The sequence below is a fragment of the Ranitomeya variabilis genome, chromosome 3 (assembly GCF_051348905.1).
Source record: "Ranitomeya variabilis isolate aRanVar5 chromosome 3, aRanVar5.hap1, whole genome shotgun sequence".
In the NCBI taxonomy this organism is placed as follows: Eukaryota; Metazoa; Chordata; class Amphibia; order Anura; family Dendrobatidae; genus Ranitomeya; species Ranitomeya variabilis.
The window spans coordinates 665,849,339-665,872,254 of NC_135234.1; the positions used below are offsets into that span (position 1 = coordinate 665,849,339).

Consider the following 22,916-nt stretch of genomic DNA (forward strand, 5'->3'; position numbering starts at 1 on the left):
GTTTTGGTGTTATCATTCATATTCTCTGAAAAAAGGCCAAGAAAGCAACAATTCTGCTGGGGTATGTAAACTTTTGGGCACAACTGTGTCTCTTTAAGGTCTCATTCACACGTAAACATGTACGTGAAAATATGGTATCGGTGTCATCAATGTGCATCAGTGTGTTCATTTTTGTCAGTGTGTCATCAGTGTGTCCACTTTTACCATCAGTGTGTCTGCTTTTACCATGATTGTCTGCTTTTACCATCAGTGTTTCGTCAGTGTTTTTCATGGATGGATAAAAAAATCAATTATAAAGCTTCTCCTCTCCTTTGCAGTGTCAAACACGGACCGCACGCAGATGCCATCCATGTGCTGTATGTATTTTTCACAGACCGATACAATTGAATTGGCCCTTGGCATACATGCTGCTGATTAAATCAGACATGTCTCTGTGTGTTTTACATGGACACACGGTCCGTGAAAAACAAGGACATGTGAATAGCACCACAGGTTATAATGGGTACATGTTGTATCCTTGAAAAAAATGGATCCCGCATGTACCGGAAGTACGGATGTTTGATTGAGGCCTAATGTGCGTCCATGACTGTAAGGTTTTGTGCACACGTTGAGTATTTGCAGTAGGTTTTTTCACCAAAAGTGTTGGCTGGAAAAATGCTGCATAAAAATGCTCATGGTTTTGATGAATTTTTGACACATTTTATGTGATTTTTTTAATGATTTTTTATATGTTTTTACCAGTGTTTTTTTCCCCCATACACTTCAATAGGTGAAAAATAAATAAACCAATGATTTAAAAAAGCTAAATAATATATAATATATAGAGATGGATAAAAATGAAATTGCTGATTTCTGTCCACTGCTGTGTGGTTTCTAGCTTTCTTCAAGTCATGAGATTATTGATTTTTTTCGATGTGATGAAATAAAGAATGTTTTATTATCTTCTACAGATCTAATAATTCTCTGTATAACCTCGCCCACACCACTGATTGGTAGCTTTCTGCCTATGCACAGTATACACAGAAAGCTGTCAATCATTGGCGCTGACAGCTGTGCAAAGCTCATGAACATGGTTGACAACCTCACAGTAGGTTTACTAGTCCTTTAGTTATAATCTTCTGTGGATAAAACAGTAATTTTATCAAAACTACACCAAACAGCCCAGTAAGTGACACATTGCTGGAATCAGGGTCTGCCTCTACATCATGCTGCTCTCAGATTAGATAGCAAAAACCTGGTGACAGATTCTCTTTAAAGAAAGCAAGCTAGTTTTTTTTTTTGTCCCAGCTGTCCAAATATAAAATATAGCATACCACCCCGTGACTCTTACTCTATGGAGGACTCCCTATATGAGAGGAGGGGTGACACTGGTGCATGTTGGGGCATCGGTATACAGTTTTTCACTTTCTGACGAAATGATGTAGAAGAAGACGGGAGACATGAACAGTAGATTCACAGATTTCTCCCAGAAGTTCATATTTTCTCTGAATACCGATTTGTACTGTAGAAACATTACTAATACCTATGTGTGAGCGATATGAGTGATGACAGTCTATGTACAGCACTAAATAATGTGTTGGCGCTATATAACCAAATACAGCTCTGGCGAAAATTAAGAGACCACCACATGAAAACCTTGTCATGGCCAGCCCAATCTCCAGACCTGAACCCCATTGAAAACCTCTGGAATGTAATCAAGAGGAAGAAGGATAGTCACAAGCCATCAAACAAAGAAGATTCTTTACTGTTAGGGCAGTGAGAATCTGGAATTCCTTGCCTGAGAGGTGGTGATGGCGAACTCAGTCGAGGGGTTCAAGAGAGGCCTGGATGTCTTCCTGGAGCAGAACAATATTGTATCATACAATTATTAGGTTCTGTAGAAGGATGTAGATCTGGGGATTTATTATGACGGAATATAGGAATATAGGCTGAACTGGATGGACAAATGTCTTTTTTCGGCCTTACTAACTATGTTACTATGTTACTAAGAACTGCTTACATTTTTGTGCCAGAAGCAGTGTGAAAGACTGGTGGAAAGCATGCCAAGACGCATGAAAGCTGTGATTAAAAATCATGGTTATTCCACAAAATATTGATTTCTGAACTCTTCCTGAGTTATAACATTAGTATTGTTGCTTCTAAATGATTATGAACTTGTTTTCTTTGCATTATTTGAGGTCTGAAAGCACTGGCTTTTTTTTCATTTTGACAATTTCTCCTTTTCAGGAAAAAAAAATACAAAATTTATTGCTTGGAAATTCGGAGACATGTTGTCAGAAACTTATAGAATAAAAGAACAATTTACATTTTACTCAAAAATATACCTATAAAGAGAAAAATCAGACAAACTGAACATTTTGCAGTGGTCTCTTAATTTTTGCCAGAGCTGTAGGTAAAAATTAAATGATAAAGTGATGTATTTTATAATCAATTAACTATGTTCACTCGAAGGAGTGCTGGTCAAGTTACACATTGTACATGATAAATTATGTATATTTACCATCTGTTTACAGTTCTGTAATTCATTCATTAAACTATTGCTTATAAGGAAATTCTTAGTTGTGACTATTCGGTAAATCACTGAACACCAGGTGGAGGGAGAACGTCCCAACCCCACTCAGAAATGATTTACATTGTGGGGTTACAAAACATATCCACATCGTAAATGCAGAAAGCTCAAGGACTGTGGGCTGGACGTCCATGCATCGTGTCATGGCACTCAGGTTTGGGGGTACGGATATTGATAAAGGCTTAACTTGAAACTCCTAGACCATAGAGCAGAAAAAATCTGTAATAAGGACCCCAGATTTCAGACCTTACCTAGGCTATGTTCGCACATTGCTTTTTTGCTGTGTATTTTTTCTGCAGCCAAAATCTGCTCTCTGGGCAGTAAAAAAAAAAGCTGCTCACAAAAGGCAGGTTTTAGGGTATGTTCACACTGGGCGTTTTTGCTGGGTTTTTTGTTGCTTTTTTATGCTAATTTTCAGGTGCTTTACTGTGTTTTTGCTGTGTTGTTTTTTTTTTTTTTTTTTTGGCTTTTTAGCAGATTATATGTGTCATTTGTCTACAGTACATGCTTAATAAAGTTTAGTTTCATTCACCAAAAAATCAGCAAAAAAATATGGTTGCGTTTTTTGCACTTTCTCATTGCTTTCTGTGGTGAAAAAAAAACACAGCAAAAAGCACTGAAAAAAGTGACATGCAAGATTTCTAATTCAGTGAGGAAGAAGAAAACTAAGTGTGATTTCTGAAATCTCAGGGCTTTTGCTGGTACTGTGAAAAGTAGCTTTTAATTTGTGTCAAAAAATGCTGCAAAACTGCGACATGTGAGCATAGCCTTATAGTACTGGTCTTCAGGTCTCCTTCATGTTTCAGAGCACCCTCCATAGTTTCACCTGGAGTTATTGACTATGCTCGCAGAGGTGACTGACTGCTATTTACCCCAGGACACATTCTGAAAGAGATTGCGGTAAAGTAAAGCCATTGTTTATGAAGGAACTTGTGTATCCGGGACCTGACACACGGAGCTCACGATGTTTGTTTTGCTTGGATGTGCCATTGACAAGCTCTCTGATGATGTGCTGCAAACTCTTCCAGCTGCGGAGAGAACTGTACTGTGCTAGAAATACACGCATAAATAAATACATAGATGTTGTGTTGTCACAATGTCAGGTATTTTATAACAGCGGGTTTGGATACTTTGAGCTTTATCCTTCTGGTTTTCAAGTGTTTATTCTTTGAGAGAAGTTTACAGCAGTAATTGCCAGCTAGTCATACACTTACCTCAGAGAGGGACATCGAGAGGGATGGCGGTGGCCCTGATGGTCTACTGCAGTCTCTCTCTTTCTCAGCATGATTCCATGTAAACTCATCTCAAGAATCTCGAACAAACCCGTACCTCATGGAGACTTAGTAGACAGAACATCCTGTGATCACTTTATACGTGGAACTACAGGGGTAAAGTGGATCTGTCAACAGATTTCACAACAGAAAATGCAAACATTATTATAGGTGTTGTCCACTACTCGGAGCAGGTTAATAGCATGACAATGCTTCCGGGAGAACTACTGGGAAAAATGTTATTGATCTGGGGAGGTGCTGACATTCAGTCATAGAGGTGTGACCAAAGCGGTCACAGTCATTGCTCAGTACACAGTGAGTGGCAGGTGTAAGCATGCCGTGGCACTTGGATCGAAAGCTTACTCTGCGGCACATCTGTGGAGAGTGTGAAGGTGGTGTGTGTGGACCCACTGCACCACTGGTCAGGCTTACCTTGGATGGGCGTAACTAATTGACTACCTGGTCTTCACTAGAGCCTCTGATGGTGAAGATAGAGTTGGGCCATCAGGGAAGTCACCAGATGCCACTCCAGAGCGGCAGAATCCGGACCTGCAGCAGCTAACCTACAGGAAGGGGCACAACATGAAGCACAGATGGCAAAGACAGAGACGTGGTCAGACAGTCCGAGGTCAAGGTTGGCAGCACAGGACCAAAGTACAAAGCTTGGGTAAGGAGCGGTGAGGTCAATCAAAATAAGTAAACAAGCCAGGTCGGTAGCAGGAGATACAAAACTATAATTCACCTAGACAGGGTGCCAGGGAGGATCTGCAGCTATGAACCCAAAATCAGGCAAGGTGTATATCCCTTGCTGGCAGGAGATAGGACAGGGAAGCAAAATTCTGCAAGACACAGCAAATTAAATTCCTGCAGAGTCTGGCCGTGCCTCCCTATAGCCAGGTGGAGACTCTCCAGTAACAGGAGGATGCAGCAATGCAGGAAGTGCTGCAAGAGGCAGACACTGGGAGGAGCAGTGTGGCAAATGCAGTGAGTAGGATCGGCCCACTAACCATGAGAGTCACCGGCGTGACACAAAGTGAGCCGTCAATCAAAGTGTCAGGCCATGCTTAGAGCCATCACTGACAATGGTGTGAGCAATGACTAAAGCAACATCATGCACGCCTCTGTGACTGAAAGCTGTTGGTTCCTGGAAGAAATAAAGTGCATTTTCTCCTGGTAGCCGCACTTTCAGTACAGCTGTCGGACAGAATTGGAACAGTAATAACCTGCAGATTAACCCTATATCTGCAGGGTAATAGCGTCTGGGGGCATCACAGATTCCATTTAACCCCTTCATGACCTATAAGTATGTCATAAGTCATGTCCTGGCATTTGATGCGGGCTACGGCATTGAGCCTGCATCTTTTCTGGCACTTGGCAGCTGATTTGATCAGATATCATCTGCCCCTAACAGTCGTGGGTGGAATCGCGATCCACCCACGGCTATTAACATGTTAAATGTCACTGTCATTTTCTGACAGCAGCATTTAACTTGCGCTTACAGGAAGTGTGTCACAAACCTGCCCATTGGCGCCCGTGTCACATGATCGCAGAGCTCTGATGGGCTGGAATGACAAGCGGGGGTCTGCAGAAGACCCCTGTGGTTGTCATTGCAGATCTCCTATGAACGCCAGCCCATTGTCGACGTTCATAGGAGACGGTGATTTTTGGTATACATAGCAAGACTGGAGCCCTGCTATGTGTAGCACAAGCAATTGGAAGATCTCAGCTTCAAGTCTCCTAAGTAGACTTTTGAAGCAAGTAAAAAGTAGAAAGAAATTGTTTTAAAAATATTTAAAATTTAAAAAAAATATATGAAAAGTCCAAACCACCCCCATTTGCCCCACTCAAAATAAAACACTAAAAAAGTAAAAAATACACATATTTGGTATCGCTACATTCAGAAACACCGGATCAAAGTATAAAAACAATGAATTTGATCAGTAAATGGCGTAACGAGAAAAAAATTAAAACTCCAGAATTAAGTTTCTTTGGTTGCTGCAACATCGCAATAAAATGCAATAACAGGTGATTAAAGTACTTGGCACTCAGAGATTCATTTGCAAGATAAACGTGAAACTTTCACGTTTATCTTGCAAATGAATCTCTGAGTGCCAAGTACTTTTTTATCTATTGACGGGTTGGAAACCTTACTTGTGCACCACCAAGGAACCTTGAGTGCCGTGTGCTACTTGTATAACAGGTGATTAAAACATACTTATCTACACACCAAAATGGTATCACTAAAAACATTAGCTTATGGCACAAAAAATAAGCCATTATCCAGACCCAGAAACCAAAAAATGTAGATGCTACGGGTCTCAGAAAGTAGTTTCTTTATCACCATTTAAATAAAACAGAATCTATACATGGTTGGTATCTGTGAACTCGGAATAATCTGGAAAATCATAATGGCAGGTCAGTTTTAGCATTTAGTGAACATGGTAAAAAGCAAAAAAAAAACAATTGTGGAATTGCACTTTTTTTTTTGCAATTTCACTGCACTTGGATTTTTTTCCCATTTTCCAGTACAATATATAATAAAATCAATGGTGATATTGAAAGCTACTTCTATTTGTCCAGCAAAAAAACAAGTTATGGCTCTGGAATGAAGGGGAGCAAAAACGGAAAACGCAAAAATGGAAAATCCCAAGGATGTGAAAGGGTTTATGGGGCTCTCTGAGCATTTGATATTGATGATCTCACTTTAGGATAGGTAAGCAATATCGGCTTAGTGGGGAGCCTGTTATGATCTGGTGGCCTAAGAGCAGCATGAGACGTACTCTGGAGAAGGGGGTACCTGTACTGACCGCAGACCCTGAACTTAACACCGCAACTAGAAGTAGCCGTGGAATGTACCTAGCGCTCCCTAGACATCTCGACACAGCCGGAGGACTAATTACCCCTAGAGATAGAAAAGGGAAAACTATCTTGCCTCAGAGAAAATCCCCAAAGGATAGACAGCCCCCCACAAATATTGACTGTGAGAGGAGAGGGAAAAAACATACACAGACTGAAATGAGAATTTAGCAAAGGAGGCCACTTCTAGCTAAATAGAAAGGATAGGACAGAGTACTATGCGGTCAGTATTAAAACACTAGAAAATATCCACCACAGAAAATACAAAATCTCCACAGCTAACTAAAGATATGGAGGGTATATCTGCATCTCCAGAGATACCAGCTTGGCTAAACAAATCCTTATACAGACCAAGCTGGACAAGACAAAAACATGGAAAAGAACTGAACAATAAGGCCACAGAATGTGGACAGCAAAAATCAAGGCCAGAACTTATCTTTGTTGAAATTAACTGCAAAGCAGAAAAGACAGGCAGGGATGTGAATCCTCCAGGAACAATGGACAACTGGCACTCACTAAAGGGTGAAGCAAGACTAAATAGCCCAGTCAAAATTGCAAAAAGTGAACACACCTGATAAATGCTGCGATTCAGAGACAGCAGCGCTACCACTTACAACCACCGGAGGGAGCCCAAGAGCAGAATTCACAACAGTACCCCCCCTTGAGGAGGGGTCACCGAACCCACACCAGAGCCCCAAGGTCGATCCGGACGAGCCAAATGAAAGGCACGAACCAAACCATCAGCATGAACATCAGAGGCAACAACCCAAGAATTATCCTCCTGGCCATAACCCTTCCATTTGACAAGATACTGAAGCTTCCGCCTCGAAAAATGAGAATCCAAAATCTTCTCAACCACATACTCCAACTCCCCATCAATCAACACCGGGGCAGGAGGATCAACAGAGGGAACAACGGGCACCACATATTTCCGCAACAAAGATCTATGAAAAACATTATGGATGGAAAAAGAGGCTGGAAGGGCCAAACGAAAAGACACTGGATTGATAATCTCAGAAATCCTATAAGGGCCAATAAACCGAGGCTTAAACTTAGGGGAAGAAACCTTCATAGGGACATGACGGGAAGACAACCAGACCAAATCCCCAACCCGAAGCCGGGAACCAACACACCGACGACGGTTAGCAAAACGCTGAGCCCCCTCCTGAGACAACATCAAATTGTCAACAACATGAGCCCAAATTTGCTGCAACCTGTCAACCACAGAGTCCACCCCAGGACAATCAGAAGGCTCAACCTGCCCCAAAGAAAAACGAGGATGAAAACCAGAGTTACAAAAGAAGGGTGAAACCAAGGTAGCAGAACTAGCCCGATTATTAAGGGCAAACTCGGCCAATGGCAAGAAAGCCACCCAATCATCCTGATCAGCAGACACAAAGCATCTCAAATAAGTTTCCAAAGTCTGATTAGTTCGCTCGGTTTGGCCATTTGTCTGAGGATGAAATGCGGAAGAAAAAGACAAATCAATGCCCAGCCTAGCACAAAAGGCCAGCCAAAACCTAGAAACAAACTGGGAACCTCTATCGGACACAATATTCTCCGGAATGCCATGCAAACGAACCACATGCTGAGAAAACAACGGAACCAAATCAGAAGAGGAAGGCAACTTAGGCAAAGGTACCAAATGAACCATCTTAGAAAACCAGTCACAAACCACCCAGATAACTGACATCCTCTGGGAAACCGGAAGATCCGAAATAAAATCCATAGAAATATGCGTCCAAGGCCTCTCAGGGACCGGCAAAGGCAAAAGCAACCCACTAGCGCGGGAACAGCAAGGCTTGGCCCGCGCACAAGTCCCACAGGACTGCACAAAAGAACGCAAATCCTGTGACAAAGAAGGCCACCAAAAGGACCTACCAACCAAATCTCTGGTACCAAAAATCCCAGGATGACCAGCCAACACAGAACAATGAACCTCCGAAATCACTTTACTAGTCCATCTGTCAGGAACAAACAATTTCCCCACTGGACAGCGGTCAGGTTTATCAGCCTGAAATTCCTGAAGAACCCGTCGTAAATCAGGGGAGATGGCAGAAAGAATCACCCCTTCCTTCAGAATACCGACCGGCTCAAGGACCCCAGGAGAATCAGGTAAAAAGCTCCTAGAGAGGGCATCAGCCTTAACATTCTTAGAACCCGGAAGATACGAGACCACAAAATCAAAATGGGAGAAAAACAGGGACCATCGGGCCTGTCTAGGATTCAGCCGTTTGGCAGACTCGAGATAAATCAGATTCTTATGATCGGTCAAGACCACAATACGGTGCTTGGCCCCCTCAAGCCAATGTCGCCACTCCTCAAATGCCCACTTCATAGCCAACAACTCACAATTGCCGACATCATAATTGCGTTCCACAGGCGAAAACTTTCGAGAAAAGAAGGCACACGGTTTCATCAAGGAACCATCAGAATTCCTCTGAGACAAAACGGCCCCTGCCCCAATCTCAGAAGCGTCAACCTCAACCTGAAAAGGAAGAGAAACATCCGGCTGACGCAACACAGGGGCAGAAGTTAATCGGCGTTTAAGCTCCTGAAAGGCAGAAACGGCCGCAGAGGACCAATTCGTCACATCAGCGCCTTTCTTCGTCAAATCGGTCAGGGGTTTAACCACACTGGAGAAGTTGGCAATGAAACGGCGATAAAAATTAGCAAAGCCCAAAAATTTCTGAAGGCTCTTCATGGATGTGGGCTGGATCCAATCATGAATGGCCTGAACCTTAACCGGATCCATTTCTATAGATGAGGGAGAAAAAATGAAGCCCAAAAAAGAAATCTTCTGTACTCCAAAGAGGCACTTAGACCCCTTCACAAACAAGGCATTATCACGAAGGATCTGAAATACCATCCTGACTTGTTTCACATGAGACTCCCAATCATCTAAAAATCAAAATATCATCCAAATATACAATCATGAATTTATCAAGATAATTCCGAAATATATCATGCATGAAGGACTGAAACACAGATGGAGCATTAGAGAGTCCGAATGGCATCACAAGGTATTCAAAATGGCCTTCGGGCATATTAAACGCAGTTTTCCATTCGTCACCCTGCTTAATACGAACAAGATTATATGCCCCTCGAAGGTCAATCTTAGTAAACCAACTAGCCCCCTTAATCCTAGCAAACAGATCAGAAAGCAAAGGCAAAGGGTATTGGGTCTTTCACTAGGGGGACTTGTCAGGGAGTCACAAAAACACTGAACTTTAGGAAGGCAAAGTTTGACCAGCTTAGAGATGCCCTTAATCTGGTAGACTGGGACAATATCCTCAGAAATAAGAATACAGATAATAAATGGAAAATGTTTAAGAACATCCTAAATAGGCACTGTAAGCGGTTTATACCTTGTGGGAATAAAAGGACTAGAAATAGGAAAAACCCAATGTGGCTAAACAAAGAAGTAAGACAGGCAATTAACAGTAAAAAGAAAGCATTTGCACTACTAAAGCAGGATGGCACCATTGAAGCTCTAAAAAACTATAGGGAGAAAAATACTTTATCTAAAAAACTAATTAAAGCTGCCAAAAAGGAAACAGAGAAGCACATTGCTAAGGAGAGTAAAACTAATCCCAAACTGTTCTTCAACTATATCAATAGTAAAAGAATAAAAACTGAAAATGTAGGCCCCTTAAAAAATAGTGAGGAAAGAATGGTTGTAGATGACGAGGAAAAGGCTAACATATTAAACACCTTCTTCTCCACGGTATTCACGGTGGAAAGTGAAATGCTAGGTGAAATCCCAAGAAACAATGAAAACCCTATATTAAGGGTCACCAATCTAACCCAAGAAGAGGTGCGAAACCGGCTAAATAAGATTAAAATAGATAAATCTCCGGGTCCAGATGGCATACACCCACGAGTACTAAGAGAACTAAGTAATGTAATAGATAAACCATTATTTCTTATTTTTAGGGACTCTATAGCGACGGGTCTGTTCCGCAGGACTGGCGCATAGCAAATGTGGTGCCAATATTCAAAAAGGGCTCTAAAAGTGAACCTGGAAATTATAGGCCAGTAAGTCTAACCTCTACTGTTGGTAAAATATTTGAAGGGTTTCTGAAGGATGTTATTCTGGATTATCTCAATGAGAATAACTGTTTAACTCCATATCAGCATGGGTTTATGAGAAATCGCTCATGTCAAACCAATCTAATCAGTTTTTATGAAGAGGTAAGCTATAGGCTAGACCACGGTGAGTCATTGGACGTGGTATATCTCGATTTTTCCAAAGCGTTTGATACCGTGCCGCACAAGAGGTTGGTACACAAAATGAGAATGCTTGGTCTGGGGGAAAATGTGTGTAAATGGGTTAGTAATTGGCTTAGTGATAGAAAGCAGAGGGTGGTTATAAATGGTATAGTCTCTAACTGGGTCGCTGTGACCAGTGGGGTACCGCAGGGGTCGGTATTGGGACCTGTTCTCTTCAACATATTCATTAATGATCTGGTAGAAGGTTTACACAGTAAAATATTGATATTTGCAGATGATACAAAACTATGTAAAGCAGTTAATACAAGAGAAGATAGTATTCTGCTACAGATGGATCTGGATAAGTTGGAAACTTGGGCTGAAAGGTGGCAGATGAGGTTTAACAATGATAAATGTAAGGTTATACACATGGGAAGAAGGAATCAATATCACCATTACACACTGAACGGGAAACCACTGAGTAAATCTGACAGGGAGAAGGACTTGGGGATCCTAGTTAATGATAAACTTACCTGGAGCAGCCAGTGCCAGGCAGCAGCTGCCAAGGCAAACAGGATCATGGGGTGCATTAAAAGAGGTCTGGATACACATGATGAGAGCATTATACTGCCTCTGAAGAAATCCCTAGTTAGACCGCACATGGAGTACTGTGTCCAGTTTTGGGCACCGGTGCTCAAGAAGGATATAATGGAACTAGAGAGAGTACAAAGGAGGGCAACAAAGTTAATAAAGGGGATGGGAGAACTACAATACCCAGATAGATTAGCGAAATTAGGATTATTTAGTCTAGAAAAAAGACGACTGAGGGGCGATCTAATAACCATGTATAAGTATATAAGGGGACAATACAAATATCTCGCTGAGGATCTGTTTATACCAAGGAAGGTGACGGGCACAAGGGGGCATTCTTTGCGTCTGGAGGAGAGAAGGTTTTTCCACCAACATAGAAGAGGATTCTTTACTGTTAGGGCAGTGAGAATCTGGAATTGCTTGCCTGAGGAGGTGGTGATGGCCAACTCAGTCGAGGGGTTCAAGAGAGGCCTGGATGTCTTCCTGGAGCAGAACAATATTGTATCATACAATTATTAGGTTCTGTAGAAGGATGTAGATCTGGGGATTTATTATGATGGAATATGGGAATATAGGCTGAACTGGATGGACAAATGTCTTTTTTCGGCCTTACTAACTATGTTACTATGTTACTATGACCGTGATCTTATTCAAGAGGCGATAATCAATACAGGGTCTCAAGGAGCCATCTTTTTTGGCAACAAAAAAAAAACCTGCTCCCAATGGTGAAGAAGATGGCCGAATATGCCCCTTCTCCAAGGACTCCTTAACATAGCTCCTCCGCATGGCGGTATGTTCTGGCACAGACAGGTTGAAAAGTCGGCCCTTAGGGAACTTACAGCCTGGAATCAAGTCAATAGCACAATCACAGTCCCTATGCGGTGGAAGGGAACTGGACTTGGGCTCATTGAATACATCCTGGAAATCTGACAAAAACTCAGGAATTTCAGAAGAGGGGGAGGAGGCAATTGATATCAAAGGAACGTCACCATGAACCCCCTGACAACCCCAACTAGTCACAGACATAGATTTCCAATCTAATACCGGATTATGCACCTGTAACCATGGGAAACCCAGCACAATAGCATCATGCAAATTATGCAACACCAGAAAATGACAATCTTCCTGATGGGCTGGCGCCATGCACATGGTCAGCTGTGTCCAAAACTGAGGTTAATTTTTAGCCAACGGTGTAGCATCAATGCCCCTCAAAGGAATAGGACTCTGCAAAGGCTGCAAGGGGAAACCACAACGTCTGGCAAATTCTAAGTCCATTAAGTTTAGAGCGGCGCCTGAATCCACAAATGCCATGACAGAAAATGACAATAATGAGCAGATCAGGGTCACAGATAACAGAAATTTAGGTTGTACAGTAGTGATGGTAACAGAACTAGCGATTCTCTTGGTACGCTTAGGGCAATCAGAAATAACATGAGCAGAATCGCCGCAGTAAAAACACAACCTATTCTGACGTCTGAATCCTTGTCGTTCAGCTCTAGACACAATCCTATCACACTGCATAGGCTCAGGACTCCGCTCGGAAGACAATGCCATAGTGTGCACAACTCTGAGCTCGCGCAAGCGCCGATCAATCTGAATGGCCAGAGACATAGAATCACTCAGACCAGCAGGTGTGGGGAACCCCACCATAACATCTTTAACGGATTCAGAAAGACCCTTTCTGAAGATTGCTGCCAAGGCATCCTCATTCCATTTAGTCAGTACAGACCATTTTCTAAACTTCTGGCAATATGATTCTGGCGCTTGTTGACCCTGAGACAGGGCCAACAAGGTCTTCTCAGCATGATCCACTGAATTAGGTTCGTCATACAATAACCCAAGCGCCTGAAAAAAGGTGTCTACATTAAGCAACGCCGGATTCCCAGGTTCCAGGGCAAATGCCCAATCCTGGGGGTCACCACGCAGCAGAGATATAACAATTTTAACCTACTGGATGGGATCACCAGAGGAACGGGGTTTCAGAGCAAAAAACAGTTTACAGTTATTTTTAAAGCTCAGAAATTTGGACCTATCCCCAAAAAGCAAATCAGGAGTTGGAATTCTAGGCTCTAAAACCGGAGTCTGAACGATATAATCGGAAATACCCTGTACTCTAGCAGCAAGTTGATCCACACGAGAAGCCAATCCCTGAACATCCATACCAGCGCCGAACTCCTGAGCCACCCAGAGGTAAAGAGGGAAGAAAAAAAAAACACAACAGACTACAGAAAAAAAAATGGCTCAGCACGTTCCTTCCCTTCTTCTGAGATGCGGTTAACTCATTGTTGGCCAGTTGTACTGTTATGATCTGGTGGCCTAAGAGCAGCATGAGACGTACTCTGGAGAAGGTGGTACCTGTACTGACCGCAGACCCTGAACTTAACACCGCAACTAGAAGTAGCCGTGGAATGTACCTAGCGCTCCCTAGACATCTCGACACAGCCGGAGGACTAATTACCCCTAGAGATAGAAAAGGGAAAACTATCTTGCCTCAGAGAAAATCCCCAAAGGATAGACAGCCCCCCACAAATATTGACTGTGAGAGGAGAGGGGAAAAACATACACAGACTGAAATGAGAATTTAGCAAAGGAGGCCACTTCTAGCTAAATAAAAAGGATAGGACAGAGTACTATGCGGTCAGTATTAAAACACTAGAAAATATCCACCACAGAAAATACAAAATCTCCACATCTAACTAAAGATATGGAGGGTATATCTGCATCTCCAGAGATACCAGCTTGGCTAAACAAATCCTTATACAGACCAAGCTGGACAAGACAAAAACATGGAAAACAACTGAACAATAAGGCCACAGCATGTGGACAGCAAAAAATCAAGGCCAGAACTTATCTTTGTTGAAATGAACTGCAAATCAGAAGAGACAGGCAGGGATGTGAATCCTCCAGGAACAATGGACAACTGGCACTCACTAAAGGGTGAAGCAAGACTAAATAGCCCAGTCAAAATTGCAAAAAGTGAACACACCTGATAAATGCTGCGATTCAGAGACAGCAGCGCTACCACTTACAACCACCGGAGGGAGCCCAAGAGCAGAATTCACAACAGGAGCTGACATCAAGAGCAACAAAGCTGCTATTAGCTCCAGTGACGAAGCTAATATCAGCTGATTGATGAGGGTGAATAAGTCATCAACATCAAATGTATGAAAACCCCTTAAAAAGGTTATGGTGTTTTGCCGCATGAGACACCCCATTTCCATGTCGCGGCTCCATCTGTAATCCATTGTGATCCTGGTAGATACAACTCTGGATTGCTAGATTTCAAGTAATTCTACAGAGGGAAATTAGCTCTTTGCAGAGGCTGCCTGCTCTGGGTATTAGGGGTATAATTATCATCCATAGTAGGCATTTTTGCACACATTATTGGCACCATTTTTATTCACTGTGTGCACAATTAATAGGCTATTTTTATTTTTGATGATTAATTCTATTATTAAACAACTACAGTGCTGTCGGTCAATCCAAAAGGTTAATTAATCTGAATACTTAAAGGGGTTCTCCACTACTTGGACAACCCCTTCTTGAACTAAATGTCTGGCCCTGTTAAAATAAAAAAACTTATACCCACCTCCTGTGCTGGCGCCGTTCCAGCAGTGTTGGCACTCGCAGTCTTGAGGCTCTTGTGCGGTTGTTGTGGCATGTGACCCGGCGTAGAATCAGTGCCGTCATCTCTATCTCCGCCTTCGGACAAATCGAACATGAAAAGGAAATCTGGGCTGCAGCTGATCTCTTACTGCCTCTTCATGTTCAACTTCACAGGAGGTGGGGACAGTGCTGGGTGCCGCGGTCACGTGTCACAATAACAGGATGGGAGTCCTGGGGAGAGCGAGTGCCAACACCACTCGAACGGCACCGGCACGGGAGGTGAGTACAAGCTTTTTTAATTTTTACCGGGGCCAAGCGTGGAGTATGACATGAAGTTGTCCAAGCAGTGGACAACTTCTTTAAGAAAGTAAAAGTGTAGTTTTATCTTTCTTAGGAGAATATCTATGTGTGCAGAATTATCGGGGAACTATTAGTGTGCAGAATTATACAACTAAATGAAAAACCTACATTTTATCATCTCATTTGTTTATTTCCATCTGTTAAATTGAGAACAAATAACCAAACAACTCAAAAAGTTCAAAACTATATTACTGACATTTAAAAAAAATATCAGTGACCAATATAGCCTCCTTCTTTCAATAATAGTTATAAGCCTTCCATCTATAGAATCTGTCAGTTTGTTAATCTGTTGACGATCAACTTTTTGGGCAGCAGCAACCACAGTTTTCCAGACACTGTTCAGAAAGGTGATTGTTTTCCTTCACCAAAAATCTCCCATTTCAGAGGGACCCACAAGTTCTCCAAAGGGTTAAGGCCTTTACCGGCAGCCAAGCAGTGGAGGCTTCAATGCATGCTATGGAGAACTGTCCTGCAAAAATGTCATGGTTTTCTTGAAAGATGAAGACTTTTCCCTGTACCACTGCTTGAAGAAAACATCTTCTAAAATCTGGCAGTAGGTTTGGAAGTTGATTTTGAGTCCTTCTTCAATCCGAAAAGGTCCAACTAGCTCATCTTTAGTAATACCATAGCAGTGTATTATCCCACCTCAACTTTGCTGACATCTGAGTTGCAGTAGTGGTCTGTACCAATTACTGATCCAGCCATAGACCCCTTCATCTGGTCCATCAAAAGTCTCTCTCATCTCATCAGTCCATAAAACCTTTAAAAAAAATCTGTCTTCAGATATTTCTTGGCCCAGTCTTGACATTACACCCTGTGTATCTTATTCAGTGGTGGTTGGGTTTTGGCCTCCCTTACCTCAGCCATGTCTCTGAGCACTGAACACCTTTTATTTCTGGGCACTCCAGGAAGGTTGCAAGTATAGAATATGACAGCACTGGAGGATAATGGCTTTCTGTTGCTTCACATTTGATTTTTCTCAGACCTTTGGTAGTTAACCCCTTTCCGACCTTAGACGTATAGGTACATCTAAGTTCGCCTCTCCCTGTTTGCTGCATGCTCAAGCGATGAGCCCACAACTTTTCTAGCATTTCATCAGCTGACATGTGCTTCTAACAGCCGTGGGTAGAATCACGATCCACCCGCAGCTGTTAACATCTTAAATGCCGCCGTCAATCTCTGACATTGGTATTTAACATGATCGTCCCAGAAATGAGTCACAAACTCCGTCCCTCGTCACCCCTGTTATATGACCATGGGTCGCCGATGGGTTGGTATGATAACCTGAGATCTGCAGGAGACCCCTGTGGTTGTCATTGCCGGATAACAATGTGCTCCCAAATACACATCACCTGATCGCCTTCATCAAATAAGAATTCAAGTCTATTCATCTCAGGGTTGGAAATTCTGCATCAAAATACTCACTTACCTAATAATTGGGCATGCAGTGAACACATACTTGATGGCAGATTTCTAAGTTATTGCATACTGATATATTGACATTCATAGGTAGGATGTTTGTGTTAATGAATAAAATAATGCTAAATTATGCAAAAAACGATCTCTTTCATTGTATGACAAGGAATTGAGCAGTTTCTATCTTGAATTATCTGAGAGCAGTACAAATTATACCGCAGACGTAAAATCTATCCCTTGTGTATAAGAGACTTCACAGTTGTTATTTCTATAGTTTGTGGAGGTGAAGGACATAAGGGGTTACTGACATCACTGGAATAATGCACACTGGGACACATTTGTGCCATGACCGTGGCGGCTTTATGAATAACCCCACTAGTACATACACATACTTGTCCCCCACCCCCATGTAATTTGCTGGAGGCATTTCAAGCCACATTAAATAAACAGAACCAGGTCTGAAAGGAGAAAAAGTTAATAATAGGGGCTGCTCTGCGTTTCATCTCAGGAAGGAAGCAATTGCTGGCGGTTTGCAGTTACTTTGGTTGCACAATTTGCAGGCCTCTCCTGTAGAGAGACTTGTGACAGACAGGCATACCGAGATGGAAATACCAGGCTGTTAACCCACGCTGCCCTGCGCAATATCTGTCTAGGATCACTACAGAGCGTCACAAGAATAGAAACACGGAGAAGTAAATGAAATGGAACATGCAAAAGTCTGGACAGTGTCAGCTATTGGCAATATCACGTTAGATTACCAGGGGACTCTCAAGTAACGTGATGTAAAAACACCTAAGTTGCCAAAGTAACGGCATATTAATAAAAATACAAATAAATTAAAAGGACTGAAGGAAGATTGTGCAGTTCTGAATGCAGTCAAGCATCTTAAATCCCTAGATGGGGAATCCATGGTCTGTATATGCAAGGCAACCATCTAAATGAGCTGTGGGATTATGGGGTGTCTGCTTGGCATACTAGCGCTGCTATATCTTAAAGGGTTTGTCCGGCCTTAGGGTACAAGTCTGTATTCACTCTGTGACTGCAAACATTGCGCATACTGCACACTGTGAGTATTCTCCAGAATCGATGGCGGGCGTGTGACTTCAGGTATGTTATTTGCTTACATGCGGTCACATGACAACTAGATGGGTGTGGCCTTACACAATAAACATTGAGCGCGCCGGAAACAGTCTAGTCGGATTGTGGCCAGGTGTATGCATGTCACATACCTGTGGTCATGAGACCCCACTCTGGGCACTGATGAATCCTCACAACATGAAGATCACATGATATGAGGATTCACTAGTCTGTAGTCACATAGAGTAACTGCAGACTTGTATCCTCAGGCGAGGCAACCCCTTTTAATCCAGATTATCTCTGAGTTGTGTCATAGCAGAGGTCTATGTTACTTAAAACCAGGGCCACCATCAGGGCATTACTGTCCTTACTGGAATATGGGGCCCAGTGCTCAATGAGCCCCAGGGCAAGGACGATCCTGCAGCTTCAGTTAAAATCTATTGCCATGTGGGCCCGCACGGCCATAGTTAAAAGTTGCCAGCCAATCATAGGTCGACAGCTGTAGTTGGAGCAAACGTCGCCTGCATATGATGTCACTGTCATGTGCTGGCGAGTGGGGGAGATGACGCTGCTGGACCATGACCAGGAAACAAGAAAGTCATTTTGTTTACTGAAAGCAGCAAGCTGCAATATGTAGACAGATGGGGCAGGATGATCGGAAACATGGGGCAGGTTGGAGACAGATGGGCAGGATCATGTGACATATGGGGCAGGATGGAGACCAGATGGGGAAGGATCAAGGGACACATAGTGCAGGATCATGGGACAAATGTGGCAGGATCATGGGGCAGGATGGAGACTTCAAATGGGGCAGGATGGAGACTTCAGATGGGGTGGGATGGAGAAGTCAGATGGGGCAGGATGGAGAAGTCAGTTGGGGCAGAATAGGACATCAGATGGGGCAGAATGGAGACACATGGGGTAGGATGGGAGAACTTATGGCTGGGGCCAGGAAAGAGACACAAGGGGCTAGGAATGAGACACAAGGGGGCCAGGATGGGGGCATTATTACTGTAGGGGTTAATTAAAGGTTATCATTACTGCAGTGATGTATTTTATTTTTGGGGATACCGTTTTCAATGGGGGGTGGGGTACTGTTACTGTGCAAGATGGCACTATGTCGCTTTTTTTTCTTCATCTGTTCTACTGTAGAAGCTGGGAAAAAATTAAGGAATGTGCTCTGCAAGCGGTGCTCCAGAGACGGGTTCTGGCTGGAAGAAGTGATGGTGATCTGTGATGGATGAAGAAGAAAAGCTAAGATGAAGGACTTCAACTAAAGACATCACTGATGAGTCAGTGTGTTACCTATACACTATATAGTAAATACAGAGCTGCTGTGTGTAATATCACTGGTCATCACTGTATTACCAGTACACTATATACAGAGTTTTTGTGTATAATGTCACTGGTGATCGCTATGTTACCTGTACACTATACCCAGAGCTCTTGTGTATAATATCACTGGTGATCAGTGTATTACCTGTACTCTGAAACTATACACTGTATACTATGAACAAAGCTCCTGTGTATAATGGTTATATTAGTATTGTGTTTTTTATTAATGATCAGTATTGTAATATTCAGTGACTATGTGGTGGTAATATGTGGTCTGGTCATGGTGTGATGGTATTTGTCTCGTGTACATGATATTATTGGTCATTTAAAAAAATGAAAAATAAATAAAAATATACCTAAATGTGTATTGGATATTTTAACACATGTTTAATAGGTTACAGAAGAATAGGGCCCTGCCTAAAGAACCTACCTTGTCATGGTGGCAGATGAAAAAAATATTTTGGCCAAAACAAAAGCTGATAGCTATGTATGTGATGTGGTGTTCGATGGGAACTGTTAATGTGTGATTGGTGAGGACAGAAGTGGAATTTTTCCAAAATGGGTGGTGGGACTGTAGAAGGTTTGGGGGGGTGGAGGCGGGGCTGGGGTGGAAGCAAAGCTGGGATGAGCCTGGGCGGAGTTTCAAGGGGCCCAAAAATATTGCCAGTATGGGGCCCTGAAATTCCTGGTGGCAGCCCTGCTTATAACATGGGCTCCTATGGCTGCCCCAGTCTCTATGAAAAATGAAATAATAGCTAAAAAAATAAGCTATTGTTCCCCAGAGATTTTTTATGGTCTCTTAGAAAATATATTATTTCAAAAATACAAACAATATCAAGTATAAGAAACAATATTATCAAAAATGAACATAACTATTACCAAAAATAAGAAAAGCTATGATTTAGTAAAAAATGAAAAATACATTTTTTTAAACATGTATTGCATATAACGAAAAGATAACATATATTAGGTGTCCAAAAAACCGAAATAACTGGTTTTAAGAAAGGGTTCGGCACAGGCAGGAAAAACGTAAATAAAGACTAATAGAAGCACAACTACCATCATAGAACTACGCTGTCTATATAGCACTGGTGTCAGTTAAAGTCTAACTCCTAACCACTCAATTTACATGCAGGAGAGTCTCTGTTATACGCGGATGCAACTGCAGCAGTTTACCAGAATATGGGATGGCCATTTATTGGTGTTGTGACATACACAACCAAATCAGGTAAGTACCACCCTCGCCCCTGATTTCACATGCATCCTACAATACTACCCTACGTGCGCTTGTATCCCTCTTGCTTTTCAAATCTGGCAGATTGTATGACATTATTGTGTTACTTTGCACTTTATAAAAGCTAGACAGTAGTGAGAAATATGTTCCAGTGTATTTACTGATTCAGTACTACACTGGAACCCTCACACCTGTAACTATTGTATTGGCAATGTAGTGGATATACATGTGCTTCTCACAAAATTAGAATATTTTGGATTTTAAAATCATTATTCAAGCTGGTGTTATAAAGTATTCTAATTTACTGAGATAATGACTTTTGGGTTTTCATTGGCTGTAAGCCATAATCATCAACATTAACAGAAATAAACACTTGAAATAGATCACTCTGTTTGTAATGACTCTATATAATATATGAGTTTAACTTTTTGTATTGAAGAATTGAAATAAATTAACTTTTTGATGATATTCTAATTTTGTGAGAAGCACCTGTAGTTAATAATAATTTTGTTTCTATAGCACCAACATATTCTTTAGCACTTTACAATTAAGCAGAGACATGTACACACAATAAAGAAATTATTGAGAAACACATAGTTTAACACAAGAGTGAGGACCCTGCTCGCAAGCTTACAATCTATAGGAAAATGATGGGGTGAGAAACAAGATATACTGTATATACAGCATTTTCGGACTATAAGACGCACCGTACCATAAGACGCACCCCAAATTTGGGGTGAAAATTGCAGAAAAAAAGATTTTTTATATGATGGGGGTCCTGTTATGATCCTGTGACCTTGGAGCCGCTTGAGACTTTCTCAGGAGTAGGTGGAACCTATACTGACCGCAATCCCTAAACTGACACCGCAACTAGAAGTAGCCGTGGGATGTACCTAACAATCCTAGACACCTCGACACAGCCGGAGGACTAAATACCCCTATAGATGGAAATGGGAATTCTATCTTGCCTCAGAGCAGAACCCCAAAGGATAGACAGCCCCCCACAAATATTGACTGTGAGTATTAGAGGAAAGACACAAGCAGGCAGAAAACAGGGTTTAGCAAAAGAGGCCACTCTAGCTAAACAGGAAAGGATAGGACAGAATGCTAAGCGGTCAGTAATAAAACCCTGAAAATATCCACAGCAGATAATACAAAAATTCCACCATCTAACTAAAGATATGGAACGTATATCTGCATCTCCTGAGAATCCAACTTGACTGGAAAAATCCTGGCACAGTCTAAGCTGGACAAGAAAAAACAATGAATAGCACTGATCTGTAAAGCACACAGAATGTGTGCTGCAGAAACAAAAACCAGACACTTATCTTTGCTGAATTGGCTGCAGGGCAGGAGGAACCAGACTGAGATCCAAACCTTCCAAGAACAATGGACAACTTGCAAGGACTAATGAATCCTGCAACCTTAAATACCCCAGTCAGCACTGCAATCAGCAGGGACACCTGTTCAGGATTGCAACCCAGGGACAACTGTATTACCACCAACAACCACTGGAGGGAACCCAAGAGCAGAATTCACAACAGTACCCCCCCTTGAGGAGGGGTCACCGAACCCTCACCAGAGCCCCCAGGCCGATCAGGAGAGCCAGATGAAAGGCACGAACCAAATCAGCAGCATGGACATCAGAGGCAAAAACCCAAGAATTATCCTCCTGGCCATAACCCTTCCATTTGACAAGGTACTGAAGCCTCCGCCTCGAAAAGCGAGAATCCAAAATCTTCTCAACCACATACTCCAACTCCCCATCAACCAACACCGGGGCCGGAGGATCAACAGAGGGAACAACGGGCACCACATATTTCCGCAATAAAGATATATGGAAGACATTATGGATAGCAAAAGAGGCCGGAAGCACCAATCGAAAAGACACCGGATTAATAATCTCAGAAATCCTATAAGGACCAATAAACCGAGGCTTAAACTTAGAAACCTTCATAGGAACATGACGGGAAGAAAACCAAACCAGATCCCCAACCCGAAGCCGGGAACCAACACACCGACGACGGTTAGCAAAACGTTGAGCCTCCTCCTGAGACAACACAAAATTGTCCACCACATGAGCCCAAATCTGCTGCAACCTGTCAACCACAGAATCCACACCGGGGCAGTCAGAAGGCTCAACCTGCCCTGAAGAAAAACGAGGATGAAAACCAAAATTACAAAAGAAGGGCGAAACCAAAGTAGCCGAACTAGCCCGATTATTAAGGGCAAACTCGGCCAATGGCAAGAAAGCCACCCAATCATCCTGATCAGCAGACACAAAGCATCTCAAATAAGTCTCAAGGGTCTGGTTAGTTCGCTCGGTTTGGCCATTTGTCTGAGGATGAAATGCGGAAAAAAAAGACAAATCAATGCCCAGCCTAGCACA

The 22,916-nt window shown here is 42.4% G+C and overlaps 1 long non-coding RNA gene across 1 annotated transcript in view; it reads right to left on the minus strand.

Moving 5' to 3' along the window:
* Window positions 1–1,322: 1,322 nt before the first annotated feature.
* The window catches only part of LOC143816915 (uncharacterized), a 29,078-nt gene continuing 7,484 nt past the window's right edge, over window positions 1,323–22,916 (minus strand). The window contains exons 2-3 of the long non-coding RNA XR_013224014.1: window positions 1,993–3,949; window positions 1,323–1,739 (exon numbers count right to left, since the gene is read on the minus strand). This is a non-coding gene — a long non-coding RNA (uncharacterized LOC143816915). The remainder of the gene's footprint in view (window positions 1,740–1,992; window positions 3,950–22,916) is intronic.